General features: G+C 41.1%; 1 long non-coding RNA gene across 1 annotated transcript in view; it reads right to left on the bottom strand.

The window, feature by feature from the left end:
• Positions 1-1,848: 1,848 nt before the first annotated feature.
• Positions 1,849-19,476, bottom strand: part of LOC145523556 (uncharacterized) — a 48,342-nt gene continuing 30,714 nt past the window's right edge. The window contains exons 3-4 of the long non-coding RNA XR_014066700.1: positions 14,013-14,168; positions 1,849-2,442 (exon numbers count right to left, since the gene is read on the bottom strand). This is a non-coding gene — a long non-coding RNA (uncharacterized LOC145523556). The remainder of the gene's footprint in view (positions 2,443-14,012; positions 14,169-19,476) is intronic.

Raw genomic sequence — 19,476 nt, 5'->3', positions numbered from 1 at the left:
GGATGGGGTGCAAGGTGGGAGGGAGGTTCAAGAGGGAGGGCACATATGTGTATCTGTGGCTGGTTCATGTTGATGTAGATAGAAATCAACACAATATTGTAAAGCAATTAGCCTCCAACTAAAAATAAATACATTTAAAAGGAGAACGTGTCAAACCTAGAACATTGTCAATGTATTTGCCACAAAACAGTTAGGTGGGATTACTGTTCTGTCCTAAAACCTCCACTAGCCACATCAAGATGGCTTTCTCAGGTTTATTGTTACCTGCACTTTTCCTCCTAGTAGCCCTGCTTTCCCATGGGCTCAGCAAAGCTCCCCACGCAGCTCCTGCTAGCCTGCCCCAAACCTAGAGCTTACTTCTCTCTTTATTCGCTAAATCGTGTCCGACTCTCACAACCCCATGGACTGTAGCCTGCCAGGCTCCTCTGTCCATGGGATTGTCCAGGTAAGAATACTGGAGTGGGTTGCCATTTCCTTTTCCAGGGGATCTTCCCGACCCAGGAATCAAACCTTGGTCTCCTGCATTGCAGGCAGACTCTTTACTGACTGAGCTGTGAGGGAAGCCCTCCAGCATCTGGATGTGTTGCCCACCCCAGAACAAGACTCATCCACTTTCAGGACCCAAAGCGAGTTCCACTTCCTGGCCTCCCAACAACCCAACCACAGGTTACCTCCCTTAGGAATCCTCGGGTGCTCCTATCACTCTTCCCGGGTCTCTGCACATCCACTAAGCAGCCCCAGTCACCTAAAAAACACTCCTTCTGTAGGGCCAAACATTGGCAATTCCATATAAACAAAGCTAATTTATGTCTTCGTCTTCTGCCCAGTCCCCCATAGCCCTAGCACTAAGCATGACATAGGGGCTCAACAGACACAAGTTAATAGGTTAATTGATTCATCACCTGAAAAACACCCTCCATCCACTGCACCCACATGCATAACTCCCTGCTTAGTATGGACAGAACACTGCCTTGTGAAAACTTATGCTAAATGACAATACCCGTGTATCCTAATTGGCAATGATTATTCAACAGCTGGGCCCTGGGTGAGACGCTGGCTCCCAGGACCCCTGATGAAAGGTTCCAGCTTTGAAAGCAAAGAAGAGTGGAAAAAAGACAGGAGAGGGAGCGGGTGGGGTGAACTGTGTCGAGAATGAAGATGTGGTCAGACAAGTGGCTCTGAGACACAGACCTGAGCCGCTGTCCTCGTTCCCTCGCTGAACGCTGAGCATCCTTGGACCACGTAACCCAGGCTGCTTCTTGCTATGTGCTGCACACACATTGAGGGATAAGATGAAGCCTCGGGCCCAGAGAGCTCCCAGCATGTCTGGGAGATGTGAAAACAGCAAAGCCTGATCCTTGGTAAGAAGGGCTGTAACATAGATGCAAACAGAAAGCTATGCAAAAAGAAGACTGTCCATTCTTCCTGGGGGAACCAAGGAGAACGTCACAGGACCTGAAACTCTGGAGCTGGGTCTTAGAGAGGAAAGCAGGGGAGAATATTTCAGGTCAAGGGAGGGGCTTGTGCAACAGAGAGAGAGTAAGATGGAACCAGGAACAAGATGGAGATGCAGGCTTGCATAGCCAGGGCCAAGAAGCTGAAGAAAATTTGCCTCGTTCAGATCAGGGGTGCTCCGGGGGAACCAGAGAGAAACAGAATCTCAAGGAGTCAGGGAAACATGGGCAGGAAGAAGGAGGTCACAAGTGGCCCCAGAGTGGCAGCTCAGTACCTCTAAAAACCAGGCCTTAGATCTCCTCTGGGACCAAGTGCCGAGTTGACGTGCCACGGCTTGCATGTGGAGGTTGTGACAGGTAAAACGAATGACAAAGATCCCGAGGCGACGATATCAGGAGCTTCACAGGTCTGGTTTTAATGATCGTTTTGTTACTGTCAAGATTCACAGCTTAAGACGGATCCTCTCCCTTCTTTTTCAAACAAGTAATTAAGTAGTAATTTTATTTTTGGTTGTACTGGGTTTTTGTTGCTGCCCGGGCTTTCTCTAGTTGCGGCGGTCCAGGGCTATTCTACCTGTGGTGCATGGGCTTCTCACTGCGGTGACTTCTCTTGTTGTGGAGCACGGGCTCTAGGGCGCATGGGCCTCGGTAGTTGTGGCTCACAGGCTCAGTAGTTGCAGCTCTCGGGCCCTCGAGCATGCGCACAGAAGCTGTGATGCATGGTCTTAGCTGCTCTGTGGCCTGTGGAATCTTCCTGGAGCAGGGACCAAACCCATGTCCCCTGCATTGGCAGGCGGATTCTTGTCCACTGTACCACCAGGGCAGTCCTGATCCTCTCCCTTCTGCTCCATGGTAAGATCATGGTGGCCAAGTCAGAAGATTCATGTCTTCTTTAAAAAATTCCGATAGCTTTATCCTTGACTTTATCCAGCTTAGTAAGATAGAATACCATTTAATCTTATTTTTCCCTCTTCCTCTTTTCAGCGTCCTCCAAAAGAAAAAAAAAATAAAAACAAAATATTAAAACCTGTCCTCCAAAAGAAAAAAAAATAAAAACAAAATATTAAAACCTATCACTTTTCTCAAGGGGTTTTCCGCATACAGTAGTGTAGTTTGTGATTTGTGTGTTTCAGCTGAAAGATATCTCTTTCAGTCCCACTGGAAAGTAGCTTTTAGATAAATGTATATATTTGTTTCAAAATTTGTGTATGTATATGTATGTGTACCCCTGAATCCCAGAAAAAAAAATGGGAAATTATTCAATGTCAAAAGAAATTAGAGAGACTTCGCTGGCAGTCTAATGGTTAAGACTTTACCTTCCAAGGCAGGGATGTGGGTTCAATCCCTGGTGGGGGAATTAAGATCCCACATGCCTCAAGGCCAAAGAAACACAGAACATAAAACAGAAGCAGTAATGTAACAAATTCAGTAAAGACTTTAAAAAGAGTCCATATCAAAGAAATCTTAAAAAAAAATAAAAATAAAAGAATTGAGAAAAAAGGCTATGTCCACCTGATACTATCACAACATTGTTAATTGGCAATGCAAAATAAAAGGTTTAAAAAAGAAAAAAAAAAGGCTAAAAATAGAGGCTGAAAGAAAAGGAAGTTTGCAATGAACTGATTGTGATGGTTTTTCCAACTCTGTTTTTCTACAGTTTGTAAGCTGTCTCCCACACTGATGCTTGTCCTCCTTGTCTAACACATTGAGTTTTTCTTTTCTAAAACAAAAGAGGGAAGAGGAGGAGTCATCACCATCAATGGGCTGTGTCTCCCCCCCTGGGTATGGTCTCCTCTCTTTGAACAAGTAACTGAACTTCCTCTCTCCCTTCCTTGCAAGGAGCCCATGATAAACGCTGGGTGACTGCCCTGCCTCTCCTGCTATTCCTTTCTAACAAGATTCCTAACTGCTCCAGGTCTCTGGTGGCCACAAGCTTCCAGGAAGTCTGGGTCCATCCCAAGCCCAGAAATAAGTCCTGTGTCTTTAAACCAGCATTTCCCAAACTTTTTGGCCTAAGGATACCTTTACATCTTCAGAATAATTGAGGACCTCAATGAGCTTTGTTGATGTAAATTGTATCTATGGGTATTTACCAGATTAGAATTTTAATTGAGGTAATTTTTTAAATATTTGCATGTAAATTTTTCTAAAAGAATAATAAACCCAGTACACATTAATATAGTTAACATATTTTTAATGAAAAATAACTACATGTTCCAAAACAGTTTGCTGAGACAAGTGGCATTGGTTTACATTTTTGCAAATCTCTTTACTATATGGCTTAATAGAAGACAGCTGAATTTTCATCTTTGCCTCTACTTTCAATCTGTTGTAATATTTGTTTTGGTTGAACTATATGAAGAAAACTGAGATTTTAATTTCACAGGTATGTAATTCTTAAAAAATAGAAGAATACTAACTTTTCAAATAATTGTGGATGCTTTTGATGTTTGAAAACTTGCAAGTAGTGGTTTCTTTAAGCTTAGTTGCAACATGGAATCTTAAACCAAGTGAATGACATTCTCATGTTGTATTGCACTAAAATCCTTTGATTTATCTTGCTCTTTGAGTGTACCATTTACTCATGTATGATTTTATAACATCATGCCTTGGTCATTTAGAAAATATCAGTTCACAAAATTATGCAGATCTTCCAAATGTTCAGTTATTTCACTTATAAAATATCAAAAAAGAACACATTTGTTAGCATCACCACTAACTTCATCATAAAAGTATTTAAGCATTGGAAAAGTGTCAAGCTGCCAGTAACAGATACAGGTTTTTCCAAAACTCTAATTGTCATTTGAAAGCTCAAATTTTATCATTGGCAACAAATACAGTTGGCCTCCTGTATCTGTGGGTTCCACATCTGCGGATTCAACCAACAACAGATTGAAAATATTCAGAGAAAAATTTTCCAGAAAGTTCCAAAAGTACAACTCAAGTTTACCACGCTCCAACAAGTTACATAACATTTTCATTGCTTTTACAACTATTTACATAGCATTTGTAGGGCTTCCCTGATAGCTCAGTTGGTAAAGAATCTGCCTGCAATGCAGGAGACCCCGGTTTGATTCCTGGGTCGGGAAGATCCACCTGAGAAGGGATAGGCTACCCACTCCAGTTTTCTTGGGCTTCCCTTGTGGCTCAGCTGGTAAAGAATCTGCCTGCAATATGGGAGACTTAGGTTCAATCCCTTGGTTGGGAAGATCCCCTGGAGAAGGGAAAGGCTACCCACTCCAGTAATCTGGCCTGGAGAATTCCATGGACTGTATAGTGCATGGGGTTTCAAAGAGTCAGACACGACTGAGCAACTTTCACATGGCATCTACATTGTATTAGGTATTATGAGTAATCTAGAGATGATTTAGAGTACATGGGAAGATGTGTGTAGGTTACATGCAAATATTATGCATTTTATACAAGAGACTTGAGCATTTGTGGATTTTGGAATCTGTGGGGGACTGGAAGCAATTCTCCACAATACTGAGGGACAACTATACTGTCAGCCGTTTTTCCTGGAGTGACTCACTTCATTAATTTGGGGGAAATTTTCTGCCAAACACCTAAGTCTGAATAACCACAGGTTGTCTGTTGTACTTTCAAGTTAAAGTGGTTTTTCACTTGAAAAAAGTGGGTACTTCAGCCTACTACTCAAATAATCACCCAAGCGTTTTTGCCTCAAGACAATCTTTATGCTTCAGAATAGCAACAGAAGTGCTTTATGTGTATTTTCCATTTTGTCACACAGAATATTAACAAATAAATATTTAATAAAATCAGGAAAAAAAAGGTGAGAAATTACAACAGATACCATAGAAAGATAAAGGATTATAAAGAATATCATGACTATGTATACACCAACCAACTGGACAACCTAGAAGAAATGGACAAATTGAAAGACTCATATAACCTTCTAAAACTGACTCAGGAAGAAATAGAAAGTATGAACAGGCCCATTACTAATACAGAGGTTGAAACAATAGTCAAAAAGCTACCCAAAAAAACAAAAATTCAAGACCACATGGTTTCACAGGTGAATTCTACCAAATGTTCAAAGAAGATTTAATACCTATTCTTCTCAAACTCTTCCAAAAATTAACAAGGAGGGAATGCTTTCTAATCCATTTTACAAAGCTAACATCACCCTGATACCAAATCGCAGGCAAAGGCAACACACACAAAAAGGAAAATTACAGGTTAATTTCTCTGATGAACATAGACACAGAAACCCTCAGCAAAATATCAGCAAACCCAATTCAATAATACATCGATAAGATCACATACCATGATCAAATAGGATTTATTCTAGGAATGTAAGATTGTTCATCATCTATGAATTAATTAAAGTGACATGCCACATTTTAAAAATGAAGAATAAAAACCATGTGATCATCTCAGTAGATGAAGAAAAAGTATTTGACAAGATTTAACACAAATTTGTAATAAAAACTCTCAATAAACTGGATATAGAAGAGATAAATCTCAACATAGCAAAAGCCATAGATGATAAAACCACAGCTAACATCATACACAATGGTAAGAAATTTGAAAGTTATACCTCTAAGATCAGGAAAAAGACAAGGATGCTCACTCTTGCCACTTCTATTTAACGTAGTACTGAAAGTCCTAGCCAGAGAAATTAGGCAAGAAACAGAAAAAAAAGAAAAAAGAGGTGTTCAAATTTGAAAGGAAAAAATAAAACTGTCAATATTTGCAGATGGCATGATTTTATACATAGAAAATACTAAATACTTCTCAAAAAAAAAAAAAAACTATTAGCAATAACAAATATAGGGTAAAAAATCAATATACAAAAATCTGTTGCATTTCTATATACTAACAATGGCCTATCAGAAAGAAAAATTAAGAAAACAGTTCCGTTTAAAATTGCAGCAAAGAGAATAAAATACCTAGGAATAAATTTAATGAATGAAGTGAAAGATCTGTATTCCAAAAACTATAAGACACTGATGAAAAAAACTGAAGAAGACACAAATAGATGGAAAGATATTCTGTGCTCATGGATTAGAAGAATTAACATTGTCAAAATGTTCTCATTACATAAAGCAATCTAGGTTCAGTCTAATTGCTGTCAAAATCATAAAGATACTTTTTTATAAAAATGAACAAAAAATTTTAAAATTCACATGGACCTACAGAAGACTCTGCATAATTAAAGCAATCCTGAGGAAAAAAGAACAAAGCTAGAGGTATCATACTACAGAGCCATAGTAACCAAAACAGTGTGGCATGGGCAGAAAAACAGATATATAAATCCAAGGAATGGAGTCTCCAAAATAAACCTACACACATATGGACACTTAATTTATGACAAAGCAGCAAAGAACATACAACGGAGAAAGGATAGTCTCTTCAATAAAAGTGGTGGAAAAACTGGACAAACGCATGCAACGTAAATGAAACTAGACCATCATCTCACATCACACACAAAAATTAACTCAAATTGGATTAAAGATGTGAATGTAAGACATGAAATCTTAAAACTCCTAGAAGAAAACATAGGCAGTATACTCTTTGACACTGGTCTTAGCAATACCTTTCTAGATAATGTCTCCTGCTTCCCCGATAGCTCAGCTGGTAAAGAATCCGCCTGCAATGCAGGAGACCCCAGTTCGATTCCTGGGTCAGGAAGATCCCCTGGCAAAGGGAAAGGCTACCTACTCCAGTATTCTGACCTGGAGAATTCCATGGACGATAGTCCATGGGGTAGAAAAGAGTCAGACAAGACTGAAGCTTTTACACAAGGCAAGGGAAACAAAAGCAAACATAAACAAAAAAGATTACACTGAACTAAAAGCTTCTGCCCAACAAAGGAACTCATAAATAAAATGAAAAGACATCCTACTGAATGGGGGAAGATATTTGCAAATGATACATCCAATAAGGGGTTGATATTCAAAACATATTTAAAAACTCATATAACTCAACAGCAACAACAACAAATCAAACAACCCAATTAAAAGACGGGCAGAGACACTGAAAAGACATTTTCCAAAAAAGACATACAGATGGCCAATAGGCACATGAAAAGACATCACTGATGAATGGGGAAATGCGAATAAAAGTCACAATGAAATATCACCTTACACCTGTCAGAATGCTATTATCAACAAGACAAGAAATAACACATATTGATAAGGATATGGAGAAAACGGAAGCCTTCTACATTGTTGCTGAAATGCAAACTGATGCAGCCACTACAGAAGGCAGTATAGAGATACCTCAAAAAATTGGAAATAGAACTATCATATGATCCAGCCATTACATTCCCGGGTATTTATCCAAAAACGCTAATCTGAAAAGCTACCTGCCCCTCTGTGTTCATTGAACATATTGTTTATGATCGCCAACATATGGAACAACCTAAGTGCCCATAGACATATGAATGGATAAAGAAAAACATATATATACACATCACAGATGAAACCTTGCCATTTGCAACAACATAGATGAACCTTGAGGGTATTATGCTAAGTGAAATAAGTCAGACAAATACTGTATGATTTCACTCATACATAGAATATTAAAAACTAATAAAACAAATAAAAATAAATGAACAAACAAAAACAAACACATAAATACAGAGAACAGAGTAGTGGTTACCAGAGAGGAAGGAGTTAGGGGACATCAAAATGGGGAAAGAGATCAACTGTACTCTGGAAAAGACATTTTTAGAGGTGAGCATGTTGTAGGGTGGGGTCTTCCCACGTGGCTCAGTGGTAAAGAATCTGCCTGCCAAGACAGGAGACACAAGAGAGGCAAGTTCAGTCCCTGGGTTGGGAAGATCCTCTCGAGGAGGAAATGCAACCCACTCCAGTCCTTTCGCCTGGAAAGTCCCCTGGACAGAGGAACCCGGTGGGCTACAGTCCATGGGGTCGCAAAGAGACAAGACTGAGCACACACACGTGTGGCAGGTGTGGCATGTTGCAGCAGATGCAGAAGTAAAAATATAATGCTGTAGGCATGAAACTTATAAATAAGGTTTTAATTAACAATTAAAATAAATTTAAAAATTGAAAAGTATTTCAGGGCCAAGATTTAATAAAATTAGTCATTTTTACTACTCCATAGGGGACATTTTAAAGTGATCTTGACTGTGAGCTTCTGGCAGTGGAGAACATAGTGCTATTTGTACAGTTTGATACGTTTGACTTGATTCATAATAAGGTGCCATCTGTTTTACCCGCCATTGCTTTACACCAGATATCTGGTATAAAGACCAACTGAAAATAGTTTGGCTTTGCTGACCCCCTGAAAGGATCTTGTAGAGCCCCCACACACATCCATGGTCCACAGTTTGAGACCCACTTGTCTAAGCCAGCAATCATGGTAACTTCATCCTGCCTTGCCAAGTTAGCAACTTAGTCCTGGGCACATGAGGTAGCTTTGGCCTATGATGGCGTAGGATAAGTACACGGAAAGACTTCTTGGAAGGTCTTGCTTACTCCAAAAAAGGAAACAAAGATACAGATATTTCCTTTTCTCACTCTGGACATTGACATCATCTGTGATTCCTGGAACTGCAGCAGCCATCTTGTGAGCAAGAGGGAAAAGTCAAGAAAATCAGAGAAGGGGATACTGGAGTTCCAGGTAACTCTGAAGCAGCACATTAATCACTGTGATCACACAGTGCCTCTGGACTTTCTGTGAGATAATAAGTGTCTTCTTGCTCAAGCCACGTTTAGTTGGATTTTCTTCTATTTGAGATAATACAGTCCTTGACCTTGCACAGCCTGCAGGCTACCTGGGTTGAATATTAGCATATACACTTTTATGAAGTTCATATTCCCAGCTAAATAATAAGCTCCTTGAAGGAAAAGTTACTTTAGAATTGCTTTACTAGTGATAAGCAAAGACCACTGAAAATCAGGACAATATTCCTTCAAAGCATTTTCCTGTAGCCCTGCTTTTACTCTTTGGTCTTGCTGCCAGAGATTGGATGAATTCCCTCCATTCTGTAAGACACGTATTCTTCTCCTTATGAATCCCTGTCATTTATGCTGTCTTTCACAATTCTGCTCCAGAAATCAGTTTCATAAAATATTAGTCTGACTTATCCTCCACGTTTCCCACACCCATGCTAACATATCAGGCATGTATTATAAAAAAGCTACAACAATAATATAACAACCTCAGTTATGAAACACATACATAATGAATATCAAGGGGATAGATTGAATTAATCACAAGTATATCTTTAATGACTTATATCTGGAAACCCATTCACTACTCCCAAGTGTGGGCTTTTGGTTTTCTTTCCTGAATACGTGTATGAGATTCAGGTGTCCTTATTTTTATATTTAGGCTCTGGAAAATTTCCACAATGTTCCTCACTCCATGCACTGAATCTTGGATGTAACCAAGAACTTTTGTTCATCTCCATTCTGATTGTGTGAATTGCATTATTAACTTGACCTCTCTGTGCCTCAGGTTCCCCATTTGTACAGTAAGGATGATAATAGGATTTACTCCACAAACTAGTGTAAAGATCGAATGAATTAATAAACATCACACACTTCAGAAAATGCTTGGCACATCTTTTGCTGTTGTTCATTGTTCAGACACTAAGTCGTGTCAAACTCTTTGTGACCCCGTGAACTGCAGCACACCAGATTTCCCTGTCCTTCACTATCTCTCAGAGTTTGCTCAGACTCATGTCAATTGAGTTAGTGATGCTATCCAACCATTTCACCCTCTTTTGCCCCCTTCTCCTCTTGCCTCAACCTTTCCCAGCATCATCTTTAGAGTCCAACAAAAATTAGCTATTATTACTATGTTTATATATCATCATTACGGTTACCTTGCCCAAATGTGATGATTCTGCACACTTTTCTATAGGGCTCTAATCTCCCTATTTCCCACCCTCTGGCAAGTATAATATAGAGCTATTAGCAGTTACCTATTTATCTTTTTCTTCCTTTGAGGTATAAAAAAAGGTTATTTCTATGACTATGTAGGCAGAAGAGGAGTTTCAGGCAGAACAGGAGTTCCCTGGTGTTTTCTGGTAATTTCCATCATATCTACTTCTTTGTTTCTATTTTTTTTTCTTTCCTTGACCACATCTTCCTGTTTTGGATTCTCTCATTTCATCTCCATCCTCAGTCTTCAAAGGTCCCTCTACACAACACTCCATATTTGAGTTCCATTCCATTTGTGTTCAAAGAGCATTTAAGGAAAGAACAAATTTATTCTTGTCATTCTTATTGACTTTGCGGTCAGAGTTGGGATCTCGAGCAATTGATTTCTGTTTGTGTATAGTTTTGATGTACTGCAGCTTAGTAATTTTCCAGATAGACAAAGGGCCTATCACAGACGGTGGGTTTCCCCGTCTGATCAATCGCCAGCTCAACTCTCTTGGTCAAAAAATTGATGATTCCCACAAAAGCACTTTGGAGAGCAAGATAAATATGTCATCATCTCCTCTGACAAGGGGCCCAGTTGATCCTTCACCCAAACAGACCCTCAAGAGAACTAGGGACAAGGGTCTAGGAAGAAAGGTCAAAGGTTTCTGATTAATAAACACCTTTACGTTCCAAACCCCTAGAGCAAATAGTTACTCTCTTCCTTCCCAGGGTAAGTAGCCATGAAAGGTCCCTCCCTACTTACTGTTGCCTCTGAGCGTCTTTCCAAATTTTCTTTCCTGGAGCCTCCTAGTTTTTTGTGGTTTCTTCTCTATTATCAGTATTTTGCTTGATTAAATATTCTTGTTGTTTACCTGTTCTCTTTCTAAACTCACTTTCCAGACCCTTCTTCATTTGGACATCAAAATCATTTCTCTAAACTTTTTGACTGTCATTTATCCAGGGCTTAGGACAATTAAAGACACCAAGGAACCTACAGGTAGGGTGACCATGTAATTTGTCCTCCAAATCAGAATACTTTCCAAAGTGAAAGGAGGTGCTCTTAGTAATTAACCCAGGACTGTAGATATAAATGGAGACTTGTCTTGGGCAAACCAGACTAAAATCCTCTTACGTGGAGATGGATGCTACTACTTCTAGGGTATACTGATAGCATCATGCAAGTTCTCTGAAACTGAGCTTTCTTAGTCTCACACTGATTTGGGGCCAGTGTCTTGGGCAGTTCAGTAAAGTATGTATTCAAGCCGTGGATGGTGGTCTATGTAATTATGATTAAATCTGCTCCCTCTGAAGTCCATTCATCTACAATAGACTCTCTACTGCCCTCCTGTGGTGTGTGGTGGTTTGAATGCACCTGACCCCTTCCCTACCACCACCCTCCCCCAACTCCCCATTCTAAAGGAAGATGTACAAGGTGAAATTAATGACTTCTGTGGGCTAGAGGAATGGGAAGAGAGGGAGGCGACAGCAATGATTTTGAGATTCTGAGGTCATCCCCCTTTACTTATAGACCTCAGCAAATTCAACTCCTTTATCCCACCCCCTTTCTTCTCACAAGAGTCATTGCTGTCCTGCTGTTGGTTCCACTCCCAACATAGGGATGGGGTTAGGGGCTGGAGGTCTAAGGCCTGCATGGAACCACAGTGGATGGGCCATGAGAGGTCAGCAAAGACTTAATTTGGGGTCAGCTCTTTAGGGACACAGCATGGTGTGAGCTTCTCAGGGGAGCCCTGCAAGAGGACAGGTGGCCAGAACTGGGGCAGGAGGTGGGGTGTAGACCTGGATCTGGACCTGGCCTAAGACTGGAGCTAGATGGAAGGAGCAGGAAGACGGTGAAGGAGGAAACAGACAGGGGCAGAGGCCGGGACAGACTCTGACCCCAGGCAGCTAAGCAGGCAGCTAAGAAGGTCGGTCCCTGAGAGCGAGGAGGCAAGAAGTCTGGGCCAGGAGGGAGCAGCCAAACTGAGTCTGACTGAGGAGCGAGGTGGGTGTCACCAGTTTCCAGCATCACAAAGGCCTCTCATGGAGGGCACCCTAGGCATTAAAGCAGTTGCTACCCTAAAAACACTTGATGAGAAAACATTATCAAAATCATAATCAGATCTCCCAGCCTGTCAAACTCTGGTCATTTAAAATCAAGGGTTCACTTTATCAAGCATAGTAGAAAAGCTTTTATGTGTATATATACAAATATATATATATTACGTATATATATAGTACATATAATATATATATTTTAGAAACCTTATGAATTTTTACCTAACTAAAAAATTTATGACATTTTGATTCCACTTGTTTGACTTAGTATGAATAGAATGAAAGATTTCTAACTGCAAAAAAGAAAGATATGCAGCAAGCAAGAAAGGTTTACTGCACAGCACAGAGAACTACAGTCAAGATCTTGTAATAACCTATAGTGGGAAAGAATCTGAAAAATAATATATGTGTATATGCATAACTGAATCACCTTGCTCTGCACCTGAAACATTGTAAGTGAACTATACTTCAATTTTATATATATATATATTATATATTATATAATATATAATATATATTAACATATAAATATATATTGTATAATTATATATTCTATATTAATATATTATATAATATATTATAACATATAATATATATTAATATATATTTATTTGGCTGCATTTAATAATATATGACTGCCAAATAATATATATTATATATATAATATAATAATATTAATATTATATTTTATATAATATATAATATAAATAATGCATTATATTATATATAATAATATATTATATATAATATACAAAATACATAATATATAATAATATATTGATATTATATATAATATTAATATATAATATAATATTATATATATTGTATACTATATATAATATATAATATATATGTTATATATAATATATTATATAATATAATATATGCTGTGTATTATATATAATCTATTATAATATACATTATATATAATATATAATATATATTATATTAATATAATATATATTATATATACTATAGATTATAATATATATTATATATAATATATTATATATATCTATATATGTAACATATTATATATGTATATAATATATATATATTTTATATATATATATACTGAAAAAAGATGAACAAAAATAAAATCAGGGCTTCGAGGACTTCCCTGGTGGTCCAGTGATTAAGAATCCGCCTTGCAGAGCAGGGGACACAGGTTTGATCCCTGGTCAGGGAATTAAGATCCCACAGGCCACAAGTAGAGAGCTGGGGGCCACAGTGAAACATCTCGCATGACGCAGAGAAGATCCTGCTTGCTGCAATTAAGACCTGATGCAGCCAAATAAATAAATATTTTTTAAAATCTCATTTTAAAAATATCAAGACCTCAGTGTGCCTATACAATTCAAAATCTTCAGAAAACCAAGTGATCCTTCCTGTCTGTGTGTGCCTCATTATCCAGTCCTAGGTGCTTCATGCAGCCAGGGCTCAAAGAAGGGGCGCAGGGAAAATCAATCAGCCCTAACCTGGCCCCCTCTCTCCTCCGGGAGTCTCCAGTTTCTCCTCCACTTGATTTGGCCACTCGAAGCGCTTGAACCCAGAAGTCGATGGCTGCCCTCTGAATCAGGGGCAGAGGAATAGACCTCGTGGAAAATGACTTACTTGTGAGTGGCTAATAGCACACCTGCCAAAAGTCGAATATGGCCAAGATCTTTCTGCTGGTTCCCCGCATCCCGAACCTCCTTTTCCTTCAAGTGCTATCTGAGATGTCTCTGTAGATCCATGCTTACATGCTGCAAGGGCTGCCGTTACTTAATAATGTCAAGATCGCTGAGCCTCCCTAATGAGAGAGACACACAACATCAACTGTCATTTTAAACAAACATGCAATCAGGAGAGCGGTGCTGGAGACACGATCTGTCTAATTTCATGGAGATGATGCGGGCACGGGGCTGCTTTCAAGTATTTCCTCTGGCTCCATTGCACAGGATTTCAGTGCGGGGGCGGGGGGGATGGGAGGGCGGGGGGGGGGACAGTGGATTTTCACAAGAACCGCAAAATTGTCAGTTCTGTGAAAAAGAAATTGCTTTAGCAGCTGGAATCCAGGAGGACAAATAGGTGCACTGATTATATCTGCATTGTTCACCAGAGCTGCAGCACTCAGCAAGTTGTAATTATGCTGTGAAGAGCTCAGTTCTGCAGTCAAGTCTTTCCCCGTGTGAATATAAACAGTGTTATTCTGTTATCAAATACTTGCAGCCAATCCTGCAACACACACACACACGCGCACACGCACTCACCCCACAACATATGCAAATCCATGGGTCTGAGGTACAGCCCATTTTGTTTAGAGTGGAGCTGTGGACACATTCTGCTCAATTGGGTTTCAGCACAGGGGTGACCAGCTGCACTACCCGGGCACCTGGGCCTGGGTCATGGAGAAGGAATCAAAGAAATGGGGTAGAAATTAAAACTAGAGATGAGTGAGTTAAGGACTTGGATTATGCAAAACAAGAGGGGGGAAAAGACAACACGACAACCTCAGACACTGACTGTGGTGTGTGCACCTGAACAGCTCCTAACTCACCACCTGGCACGTGGCTCACTCCTGCAGGTCTCATTTGTCATGGATGCGCCTCCACAGGCAAAACTCTGACAGTTACCACCAGATGGCTCAGTGGCCATCGACCCTTGATTTCAGCTTTCTCTCTCATTCTGAGAATTTTACCTTCCAGGAAACAGCCAGACAGAAGCTCTGGATTCTCTACCCCCTGCCCTCTCCCCATTTCCCAGGAAACAGAGCCTTTTCATGGGTAGACCCCACCTGCCTTGACCTAGGGAATCCATTAATATTTCAGGGTATCATCAGACCTTTGAGAGGATAAAATGCACAGATTCCCAGAAAGTGCCAGAGCCCAGCTAGGAGGGAGAGAGCAGCGACAGAAATGAGTTTCTTTGCAAAGGACATTCCCTCCATGTACACGTTGTGGTGATTTGTGCACCAAATGCCAGCCAGTTAGTCAAATGTAGCTTGCTGATCTCATATTTCTTCTATCTTTCTTCTTAAAGACCTTGCTCCTACGTAAAAGAAGCAGGGAGAGCAAGATGGAGAAAGTTATAGTCTGGGCACTTGTAGGCCCAATTGTAATTTCTATGAATAGATGTCTCTAATGTAAAGTGAATTGGAGCCTCATTGTTTTGTAATCCTACCATAAAGGAAAATGCCTTGAAGGTAAACCATCAGGACAAGAAGGTGGACTCTGTGATAAAAATCCTCATTGGTATTCAGTATCCAAGGTCAGAGGTTCCCAGGGCATAAGCTTACTAGAAGAGGCTGGAGGGAATGGGAGGAGAGAGGGGTCCTTTGTGTTCTTTTAAACATGGGTAGTGGTGGTTTAGTCACTAAGTCTTATGCGACTCTTTGTGACCCCATGGACTGTAGCCTGCCAGGCTCCTCTGTCCATGGGATTTCATTCACGGTCTTAAATATTTAGAAAGTGTTCAAGCAAGAATTTGTGTAATGGTTAAGTATCAATAAAGATGAAATATTGATGAGGGTTACCCCAGTGGCTCAGCAGTAAAGAATCTACCTGCAATTCAGTAGACTCAGGAGACTCAGGTTTGATCCCTGGGTCTGGAAGATCCCCTGGAGGAGGGCATGGTAACCCACTCCAGTATTCTTGCCTGAAAAATCCCATGGACAGAGGAGCCTGGAAGGCTACAGTCCATGGGGTTGCAGAGTCAGACATGACTGAGTGACTGAGCATACACACACAGGCATTGAGAAGGAATAAATGAATTGGAACTGGTTCGCATACATCACCACTACCACCTGCTCACACCAGCAAAAAGAAAGGGAAAGAGAAAATGAACCCAAGACAGACAATCTGGACTCAGTCCTGGCATAGAGTCCATGAGCACAACTGGAGGAGGCATTTAATGTATCTGAGGACCAAGGGCAACCGTGGGCTTCCCTGGTGGTTCAGACGGTAAAGAATCTGCCTGCAATGCAGACCTGGGTTCAGTCCCTGGGTCAGAAAGATCCTCTGGAGAAAGGAATGGCTACCGACTCCAGTATTCTTGCCTGGAGAATTCCATGGACAGAGGAACCTGGTGGGCTACAGTCCTTGGAGTTGCATAGAGTCAAACACAACTCAGCAACTGACACACTTTCACAAGGGCAGCTGTGGAAGAAAAAAAAATGCTGAGGTCATAGCTAGGAAGATAATAAATAACTCCATGGAGAAAGGAGTTGCTTGTTATGCAGGAAAGAGCAGTGGATGTGCAATTAGAAGCCATGACTCCGGGCTGTGGATTTGCTGGTGATGGTCATATTATCCTAAAAACTGCAATGCCTTGATTTTCATCTTGATGAAAGGAGGAGATTAGGTTAAATTAGTCTCATGTCCTTGCTCTAAGAGTTCATAAACGGACTTTACCATACATAGGATGTAATCATACAATATAAGCAGAAATCAAGTCGATTTTGCCCAAATAGTGTTGAAAAAAGGAGGAAAGTCTTGGACCACAGACCGTGCTGACAGTGGACTGATGGCTAGAAAGATGAAAGGGAAAGGAAGGCCTGCTTAAGGAAGATTTCTGAGCTCTCTCACCGCTGAGCCCCCAGCTGCCTTGGTGGCTGGGTGAGTGAGCACACCTAGGCTGTAGCTTATCTGATGGAGCAGCAAATTGTAAATGCTAGGGGTCAGCTTGAGAGGAAGTGGGCAGGTTAGACACAGAGAGAAAAAAAGAGTTATTACATAGAAATACATGGCTAACAATCAACACCTGGGGTTCTGGACACCTCCGAATGTGTGGGAACTGTGCTCGGGGCTGGTCTCATAGGACGAGCTCCTGCCGTCCCACACAGCCCCACATTCAGAAGGGCCCCATGGCTGATTTCATGTTCTGCTGTCACTGCCTTGAAACTCTATTTTTGAACAAGAGGCCCTGCGTTTCCTTTGACATTGGGTCCTGCGAATTATGTTACCAATTCTGACCAGACCCAAGGACACAAATTATAAAATCATTTTTAACAATGGATCTGACATACTACTCCATGGCTAAAATAGCCCTCTGTCTTGGTCAGTTTTCTCTCCTGTTTGGTCTCTGTTTATTTTGCATCTCTAGCTAAGCACTTCAAAGGTGCTTCTTCCATTCTACAATTCCTCACATCTAAAATCTTCATGACTTTCCTCACAGAGATGCAACCTTCCTGCCTATGATATAATATGTAATTTAGGGGACAGTGTACAGACTTGTCAAAACCTGAAACTACTGTGAGGACACCAGTGAATCTAAAGTGCCCCGGGTCTGTGACACACGCAATTGCCGGTGTTGCTAACAACCAAAAGGAAGCCAAAGGGAGGGGACATTGGCTTGTGGTCCAGTGGTCAACAATCTGCCTACCAGTGCAGAGGACACAGGTTTGATCCCTGGTCCAGGAAGTAAGATCCCACATTGCTGAGCAGCACCTATGCCCATGCGCACAACTACTGAGCCCACGTGCTGCAACTACTGAAGATCATGTGCCCTAGAGTCTGTGCTCTGCAACGAGAGAAGCCACCACAATGAGAAGCCTGAGCACCTCAACTAGAGAGTAGCCCCCGCTCACCACAACTAGAGAAAGCCTAGGTGCAGCAACAAAGACCCAGCGCGGCCCAGAAAATAAATAAAAAGGAAAAGAAAGTCAAAGAGGGGGTGAGCTCTTTGAAAGGAATCTCAAAGACCCTTTCCAAGGTCTCTCCTGTTAAAAACACTACAGGAGGCTATGAGTTGCTAAAGCAGTAGAAAATTGAAGAAATAATTACATTATGGAACAGAAAATCATATATAAAAGTAATTTCGGAAGAGGTAGAATAGAGAAGCAGCTAAGAATGTGGCTCTTGTGTCAGATGATTGGGTTTAGATGTGAACCAAGTTCAAATCCCAGCTCTGTCATTTTACTAAGGATGTGACCTTGGGCAAATTCCTTAGCCAGGTGGATTAGTCTTCACTGCCGCCAAACAAACTACCGTAAACCTAGAGGCTTAAACAACACCCATTTATCATCGTATAGTCTCTGTGTGTCAGGAGTCCCAGCCTGGCTTACCTGGGCCCTGTGCTCAGACTCTCATGCAGCCAGCATCCAGGTGTGAATCAGGCTGCATTCTCACCCAGAAGCTTGACTGGGAAAATGCCAACCCCCCTGGTTCATACTCTTGACAAGAGTGCACTTCCTTGCAGACTGAAGGTCTCTGCTTCTCACTGGCTGTTGACTAGAGAACACCTTCAGGCCCAAAAGCCTACCAGCAGCCCCTTGCCATGTGGCGTGGCCATCTCCATGGGTAGGTCATGGCTATTTGCGTCTTCAAAGCCAGCCACAGAATCTTTCTCACTCCAGTCTGCTGAGACAAGTCTCAGATCAGGCAACAAGGTTCTAGAAGGGGCACCCATCAACTCTGCACTATCCTGCTGGAAGAAGCAAATTCCAGGTTTACCCCATCCCACACACACTGAAGGGAAAAAAGACTCTGTAGGGTGTAACACCAAGATAATGGGACTCTATTGAGTTTCTGAGGCCCTGCTGGCTCAGACAGTAAAGAATCCACCTGCAATGCGGGAGACCTGGGTTCCATCCCTGGGTTGGGAAGATCCCCTGGAGGAGGGCATGGCAATCCACTCCAGTATTGCTGCCTGGAGAATCCCCATGGACAGAGGAGCCTGGCGGGCTACAGTCCATGGAGTCGCAAAGAGTCAGACACGACTGAGCGACTAAGCACACCTTGGTTCTGCTTAACACAAGCCACCCTTCCATTATGATGTGGGAACAGAGTAACGCATCAAATCACTTCTGAAGGAGTATGGGAGAATATAGGCTCTTGAGTAACATCCGGGGTTCAGACCCCAGCTCCTCAATCCTGGTAAGCATGTGGCCTGGGGCAAGTTTCCCTACCTCTCCATATTAACTTCATCTCCTACAAAATGAGAATTATAATAGTAATTACCTCAGGTGCCAATGGAAGGATTAAGAGTGATAACGTTTATAAATCATTTAAGACCATGCCTAGCATCTAATAAATGCTCCATACATGTGAGAAATGGAATATTTTCTGCCATATCAGTAAACAAAGGATGTCACAGTCACCAGCGATTACAGCCACCACCGA

The sequence above is a fragment of the Giraffa tippelskirchi genome, chromosome 10, assembly GCF_054371585.1.
Source record: "Giraffa tippelskirchi isolate mGirTip1 chromosome 10, T2T-mGirTip1v1.2.pri, whole genome shotgun sequence".
Classification (NCBI taxonomy): domain Eukaryota; kingdom Metazoa; phylum Chordata; class Mammalia; order Artiodactyla; family Giraffidae; genus Giraffa; species Giraffa tippelskirchi.
This window is presented reverse-complemented; position numbering and strand designations above follow the sequence as displayed.